The sequence below is a fragment of the Herpailurus yagouaroundi genome, unplaced genomic scaffold, assembly GCF_014898765.1.
Source record: "Herpailurus yagouaroundi ecotype Mexico unplaced genomic scaffold, PumYag 162, whole genome shotgun sequence".
Lineage (NCBI taxonomy): Eukaryota > Metazoa > Chordata > Mammalia > Carnivora > Felidae > Herpailurus > Herpailurus yagouaroundi.
The window spans coordinates 51,073,428-51,082,024 of record NW_024412403.1 but is presented as its reverse complement, the minus strand read 5'-3'; the positions used below and the strand labels follow the sequence as shown (position 1 = coordinate 51,082,024).

The 8,597-nt window shown below is 37.1% G+C and overlaps 1 pseudogene; it reads right to left on the bottom strand.

The window, feature by feature from the left end:
- Positions 1-6,605: 6,605 nt before the first annotated feature.
- Positions 6,606-7,854, bottom strand: LOC121035800 (G-patch domain and KOW motifs-containing protein-like; annotated as a pseudogene).
- Between the last annotated feature and the right edge of the window lie 743 nt (positions 7,855-8,597).

Sequence of the window (8,597 nt, the reverse complement as noted above, 5' to 3'; positions counted from 1 at the left end):
GAAAGAAAGAAAGAAAGAAAGAAAGAAAGAAAGAAAGAAAGAAAGAAAGAAAATCCTTTGTTCTTTTTTAAGATCTTTCTCTATATATATGCAGTGTTTGAGTATAATTTTGTATAGTTTTATATTATATGTAGGAATGAGCATGGTTTTATTACTTTAAGAATCATTTTTCTTTTCTTTTCAAAATTTTTTTAATGTTTACTTATTTTTGAGAGAGAGACAGAGAGTGGAGGGGTGGGGGCAGAGAGAGGAGACACAGAATATGAAGGAGACTCCAGGCTCTGAGCTGTCAGCATAAAGCCTGACATGAGGCTTGAACTCACAGACCACGAGATGATGACCTGAGCTGAAGTCAGGCACTCAACGGACTGAGCCATCCAGGTGCCCCTGAATCATTTTCCTTTTTTAATGGGATGCTTGATCTCAAGTGTCCCACCTTTTTCCTATTTAGGTTTTGATCCTATTCTAATGTAATTATAGGTGTTCTTTCTATATTAAAATCAGATAGACAGATATAGATATTTAATACACAAAGCAAAATCTATGATGAGAAAAAAGCATTTGACTGTATTCAAAAAGTCTACTTTTCCTCTATCTATAATTACTAGAGTATTTTACAGTCAATACAGGTTTTCCTTCATACCAATACCCACACTCATAATTCCCAAATGTCAAATTCTAATAATAAATAAATGGAAATAGCAATAAAAGATGGTGGGTATACTTAAAGTAAAACTTGAAATTAGTGCTATTAATTTTTTATTACTTAAAAGAAAAAAATTAATGAGTGCTCCCAATGTAATGAATTTCATAGATTTCGATTTTATTTTGAGATGACATTTTAATGAGAAGTGTAAGTAAATTGGAAAAAATAGTCACTAACACATGAAATAAAAACTCATTTGCAGAGCTTTTTGGAATGGGTGGTCGATAAAGAGGTTGATGTGTTGATCATTTTCTATACAATATTCTGTGAAAATATTTTTAGATGATTTCAAAGGGGGACATACCATTTTAGGCAAAAGAGCTTCTGATATTTTTCAGAATACTTTTCTCTACCAGGCACTGTGACCACAATGGGCAAAATGCATGGTAGCACTATTATAACAGAATGAAAGATGGACTTACAAAGTTAATATTGTAAAAAAAGGATCTAAAGTAACTATATTAAGTGATGGGATTTTGTGTGAGTATTCCTTCCACATCAAGTTTCACTGAAATAAATGGTGCAGCCATCTTGTTCATTTCCATACATCTTTACCTATTTAATTTAAAATGTAAACACTCTACATAACCAATTTTACTACATAATAAAAATGTTTTAATACTTCACTGAAAACTCAAATGTGTTTAACAATTTATTTTTAAAATGCTCTAAATTGATAATGTGCAGAAACCAGCAAGTTTTAAGGTGACATGATTTGAAACAGTCATGGAATGCTACCATTTAAAAATAACAAATATGTATCATATAAACTGCATTAAGTAAATCATAAGGTTTTTACATAGTACTAATGATTCACCCTGAGCATACTGTGAAAGTTCAATCATTAAACCATTCATTACCAGATGCCAAGAAGAAGTAGATGCTAACCCTGCTGGATCTCTAATCTTTGGCCAAGGCACATTCCAAAAACAGTGAGAAATTAAAAGCTTTGCTGATTGGATTACTAACACACATAATGGTCAAAAGGAATTTCAAAACACAACTGTTTCAGAAATCTGTAGTTTTCTTGGATACAAAACTAAGAAAAGTAAAATTCTTTAGAATATGAGATCATTGAAAAGTCAATTCTTTCAAATACACATATACAAAACCACAATTCCTACCATTTCTGTGTTTGCCTTGCATCTTTTCCAAAATAACAACATTTACATTTCAGTGTTTTGCTTAAAGGCATTCAGTTTTGTATCCTTTCATTGGTAAAAGACCAAAAACAGAAAAAGACAGGTACCATTGTTCTACGTTTACAAATGAGACAGCTCTACTAACATCAATAATTATATTCATTATCCTTATATCCTTGTGACTTTTAGGTGAACATGTATCTACCGTTGTTTCTGTGGCGACTAAATTTGGAAATGCAGAAAAAGCAACTAAAAAGCCAGAGCTGCTTTGGCTTACCTGCAAAGTTTGGGGACTGTTATTGTACATAGCCAACATAATGGCAATGTTCTCTGGTGTGAGTTCTGGGTATCCCTCATGAGTTTAGATTTCTGCTCATTTTTATAGAGTGCTAATCCTGTATGTTTTCCCTGTATAGCCTCACCTTCCATTGATCTCCACCAAATTCATTCCTGGACTAGAGAAGAGGCTAATAATAGGAAATATTCCTGTGATTATTATGGTCTAAATACTGTGCTCTTTTGCTGTCCTATTATAATTATTCCTATAAATAACTCTATGAAGTAAAGGCATTTTTCACTCACCCCTTTTACAATTAAGTAAATTGAGATAGAAAAAGAATAAGTTATCCTGCTCAGATTATCCAATTGTTAAAATTCAGGGCAGAAATTGAAACCCAAAGTCTTTGGGATGTCAGAGTCCTGGATTTTAGCCTGTTTTTCTCCCTTATCTAATAGATTCTAAATATCTATTTTAATGACTAAAAATGTCTTCAAAGGTGAAAGAATCAGGTTTGGTTTTTTGGATTCTGCAGTTAATTTGGGGGTATTCAAAAAACATAAATTAGTAGACTGGGTCAAATAAAATCCATTTATGTCCTAAAGATAACTCTATGTGAAACCTTTTGAAAATATAATTTAAAACTATGGTAGACTTCCAAAAATATATTAGAAACAAATAGAATATAACCTCCTGAGGTCATCTGAAAATCAAACTACTTCAGATTTGTCACACACAGGTGTCTTTTACAAAGAGGGTATTCACCTCCAAAAGTCAAACTACCATATAAAAAACAAACACAAAAACAAAAACAAAAACAAAAAACTTAAATTCATGTTTCGTTTTTTTATTTCTAAGATTGTACCTGACTATATTTACTGTCAAAAGTTAAACTTGAGATATTACAATGGTAATAAAAATGTCACGTAGGATTTGCTTATATACTTTTAAATGATATTAAAAGTGAGTTGTAAACTGGACTGCATAAAAGAAAAATGTGTATGGCTATTGATCTTCTTTAAATGAGAAGGTTTCACCATTGCTGTGGTAGGGAGGCTTGCCACAGGAATGTAGACAGCTCATTAATGTCCAAACTTAAAGATAAAGTGCCCTATTTTTAGACAATTAGAGGGTTGAAATAGTGTTTTCTCATCTTAGAATTCTACACAATAGCATTGCAAAAGACCATTTCAAATGATTAAGTAAATCTGTGACCTTGAAATGTGGGTAAAACACATGAGAAAGAGAGGAATAGGGCTGAATATGTATCTGAGGAATTGACACAACATGGTGACATATAAGAGACCACAGGGCCTAAAACTATGCTTTCCTCAACTGTCAGAGAGGAAAAAAAAAAATTAATCTCCCTTACACCTACAGAGACATAACCCAATATGTCTTGATCAATCTCAAAGGCCACATAAGTATGATAGTGGATATACAACAAAGCTCCCCAAATTAATTTTACCCCGATGGTGGTAAAAATAATGTTTTTATGTGATCATTTACTCCTACTTTTTTTTTTATCATTTCTTTGTATATAAGTCATCACGATGTTTAGATATCATTCTAGAATATGCAACAGAAAAATGTTTGTACAAAAATATGTATGTCTACCTTTAAAAGAAGAGGTAAAATGTGTGTTCCCAGCGAGTAGAAGGAATCCCAAACTGTTCTCATGTGAATAACACCAGGTTATTGCCCACAGGGCCTGAACGTTGTCAGTAGTCTCAGATCTAATATCTTCCATGATAGAGAGGAACAAAGTTTTTGCACCAGACTACTATTCATTCTTGAGATACCATGCTGTTAATGTAAATTTTACATTTTTAAAATCAGGAATTTCAATATCTGCACTTAGATTTTTTTTTTAATATTCCCTAGTCATTAAGTGACTATTAATTTAGCTTAAATTTCAAATGGTGTAAAAACATACTGCAGTGCCTGATTTTAATGCTGTACCTTAGAACAAATTTTGCCATTACACAGGTCAGTTCTGAAGCTGGTTCCTTTTGTGAAATACACTCTCATGGTAACTCCATATTTTATATTTATGTTTGAATTACATGTTCCTATTTTAATCATTTGGATTACAAACATTATCATAACAAATGTGCTTAGTAATATTTATATTTATCATGTTGCTATACATTCTCCCTAATCATCAGCAGAGAAGAGAAACTCACTGTTCCTGGTCTCAGGCCCCCTGAATCATTTGGGGTTCTGGAAATTCTCCCTCTGGCTCCATATTTAGGATCAAAAGAGAACATATTCTCTCCTCCTTGACCCTCTTTAGTTCCCATTCTCCATTCTTTCTAGTCCCAGAAAAGATTCCTGTCTCATCCTCCCCAGAAGTACACCACCTACATGTGAGGCAACAGTACTGGTTTCAACATAAATTTATTTCAATTACTAAGAAAAACTTCAGTTTACCCTCACATTAGCATTCATACCTCCAGGACACCTGCACTAGTTGACCAGTATCACATATATTGACCTCATTTTCCAATTCTTAGAGTCTGTCTCCTCTCAGAATCCCATGTCATACAAACCTGATTTAGAAAAGCCCACTATCTAGGCCTTTTTCTGTTGTATCCATAAGCATGACTCAGGGGAAATCACATCATCTCTTTGAGCCACATTTTCCCTCTACAAAACAATGGGTTTATTACAGGACATATTATGAAGCTATGTGAGCATTCAGTGGTTAGCTGACCATAGGTGACAGATCATTGCTCAATATATTTGATATTATGACTTAACCTTTTGAATTTATTTGTGGAATAGAGATATTTAAAGGGGATATAAAGATAAACAACACATGACATAAAAATAGCATTCCTACCCAGTTAAATATGAAAGTAACCTTTAATCTTTTATTAAGCAGATAAACCAGGAAACGTTTTGATGAGAGAAAATGAAATGAAAATTAACCAGCATTTTCCAATGACAAATGTTAGCCTAATAATAGGAAAGAATGTTTTTCTACCGATGTTATGAATCCTCTAGTAAGAAATTCTGAAAAATCTCTCTACCTGATGCCCTCATTTAGTAGCTGACTTACTAAATCAGAAAAATTCAAGTCATGCTAGAGAAGTTGTTCTCAGATCCTGTGTATAGATTTGTTACAACACTTGGGAAGTTACCTTATAAAAGAGATTTCTGATTAATTTACAGGCCTAAGGAAACAACACCATCTATTTTGTTACTTAAATCCCACATATGAGTGAAATCCTATGGTAGCTGTCTTACTCTAATTTTGCTTAGCATAATACACTCTAGTTGCATCCATATTGTTGCAAATGCCAAGAATTAATTCTTTTTGATTGCTGAGTAATATTCCATTATATATATATATATATATATACATATATATATATATATATACATACATACATACACACACACACACACACACATACATGCATATGACAGCTTATTTATCCATTCAAAAGTCGATGGACATTTGGGCTCTTTCCATGACTTAGCTATTGTTGATAGTGCTGCTATAAACATTGGGGTGTGTGTGCCCCTTCAAATCAGCATTTTTGTATCCTTTGGAAAATACCTAGTAGAGCAATTGCTGGGTTGTAGGGTAGTTCCATTTTTAATTTTTTGAGGAACCTCCGTACTGTTTTCCAGAGCAGCAGCACCAGTTTGCGTTTGATTGGGGATGATTTAGAAGCAGTTGTGCCTAAAGTTCCCACTTCCCTTTTGTTAATTTTTGTATCGCAACCCATTATTACATGGGAAAATGTTTGAGGACTGACAATCTTTTTGAGAGTCCAGTTACCTGGAGCAATCAGAGAGATTCTACCCAGGACAAAACTTTGTTACCTTCAAGCCAAAGTTTCAGGACTAAAACAGGGGACCCCAAAATTAACTGGCACCTCTGGGAAGTAGTGCAAACACATCCCATTTGTGAGTGGAAGCCTCCCTTCCTGTAGGCTCTCTTATCACTGGCTTAAGATATACTGTGGACATCTGGCCTGGACCAGGAGTAAAAGCAGAGCCACCACTAGGATTCTTGCTCAGGAAGTTGTACAGAGATGTGGCATTTTAGACTCCATAGCATCTGCTCAGGGAACATACTTGGAAGCTTCTGTATTCCAAGAATGAACTTGTGAGCAGATCCTTTAACTTGTCAGCCCATGCATGGTGGTGGGACTGAAGCCTAGAATGGCTCCTACCTCTGTCAGCCCAGCTCCCTCTTCCACCCAGCTCAGCACACACTTATGATCTTGTCATTTCACTGAGGTTTTGAAATGATTTTTATTACACCCTAGCTTCTGGAGAATATTAGGTTTGTTTCAAGCCTCTCTTCTGGTCTACCTATTTCATGACCTGTCCCTGTCCTGGTCCTGGGGCTGCCTGCAAGTGGAGGACGGAACAATGATCTCCCCACCTTTGTGAAGACTGGCTTTTCACACTGTACAGAGCTGGCAGTAGCCTGGGGGTGGGGGGTGGGGGTGGTCATGGGTCAGTCTTCATCTGAGTTACTGGGGCCGAGGTACTGGCAGACAGCATCATAGTGAAGCTCCACAAACTGATTCTCTCTCCACAGTTGCACCAGAGCCCGGCTCCGTTCTCTGTCCCAGTCCAGCAGGCGTCCCACTCTTCCAGCCTGTGGCGCCAGCACCGGTTGCCTTGGACTTTGGGGACCAGGGTTTCCAGCATGTCTTCCCTCAAGACTTCCAGGACTAGGCCTTCATCTGTTAGACACACACAGGTATCTGGGCTGAGGACATCTTCAGTCGTCATCTTGGTGTTTTAATACCGGCCACAATACAACCTTGTGCAGCTTGTCCACAAAGGAGATTTTATGCAACTGGCTGAGATCCAAGGAGTTCTTGTCAAACTCCTGCTGGGAGACAGGCACAGCCAGTATTCACTAACAGTCACCATTCGGCTCCCCATGGCCAGGTGAACCATGGCCTGAACACTGTCAGGATCGAGGCCTTCTACCTTTCCATAGAGGCCTCGGTGAGGGCCAGGAAGAACCACCACAGCTCCCTGGGGCACCAGTCCTTGAGGCTGGTCTTCCTTATCCTTCTCTTGCTCCTCATCTGGGCTTCGCAGGTGGTAGAGGCCGGTGGGGGGCCAGGGCCCCGACTTCAGTCAGGTTCGCACCCAGGCCTAACCCCTTCAGCCTTGGTGGGTTAACACAGGGCTTCAACATTTGATCGAAGGTGTGGCCAACGCCCTCGCCAGGTTTCCAGCCCATACCTCATAACACAGCCAGCCCATAGGCTTCTACAGGGACTGCCCCCTAGTCAGCTTCCTCCAGCACTGTCTCAGCCCAGGGTTTGCTATCTGCCACCTCCTGGTTGGGGATGCATTCTTGCTGGATCATGGGGTTAGCAAGCATGGGGTCGACATCTGATTTTTCTCTCTCCTCCAGGGACTTCTTGGAGTTCTCAGTGAGCTCCTTCACAGCCTGGGAGAGCACCATATCCACCAAGACCTCAGTATTTGTGGATGGGTTTGTAGCTGCCTGCGATGGCCATTCTGGATCAAAAGGATGATGAGTTCCTGGGGGGTTCTGAGGGTTTCATTCTCAGAAGCTTGCTTCCTTCCAGGGTCTTTAAGAAATCCTTCTCCTCCAGAGCCGCACCTGAGTCATCTGTATCCGCCAGCGGTCTCTGCTCCGTTGTGCGACTAAAGCTGAATTTAATTGAGGCAGCAGAGGCTCCCGCGGGCCACAAAGTACCCTCTTCAGCCTCTGCCATCTCACCCCTCCTTCCCAGGCAACTCTTACACCTTAAGTATCTTAACATTTTACTTATATTTCGATATAGCTGCAAAAAAAATATGGCTCTTATGATGCAATGTTATTTTCACTAAGGTTCTTTCCAAGTTGACTTAATGCATACTTGACAGAATTAAGGATATGCAATTCTTCCTTATTCTGTTTTAGGAAATGAAGAAAATAGGTTTTCAAACTAATCTCATTTGCAAAAATATACCATTAACTACCTTTACAATTCTATTGAACTAGGCCTACTTTTTCTTTTCATTTTTAACTTCAGACAAATATAATTTTTAAAATATTTTTATATGTTGTTCCTCGCTATTTTTTTTTTAAAAAAGGATTTACTGTCAGGTAAATCATGTAGATCAAAGGGCACAAGTTTTCAGTTATAAGAGGAATAAGTTCTGTGAATCTAATGTGCAGCATGGTGACTATTGCTAATATAGTATTGTATACTTGAACCAAACTTATTTTAAGCATTAAACTGTTTAAGAAATTATGAGATTTTCTTATCTGCTTTTTGAGTCAGGTTTTCAAATATTCTTGAATAAGCAGTTGTTGTAACTGGCTTTCTTATTATACATAGCTCATGCCATGATGTCAAGTTTTTATTCTCAGTGTGATAATTGTCTCCATAACATTACAATGATATAAATGAGAAATACAGCTGCAAATTCAGAGATACACATGCTATTAATGATATATGCTCTAAGAATCTTA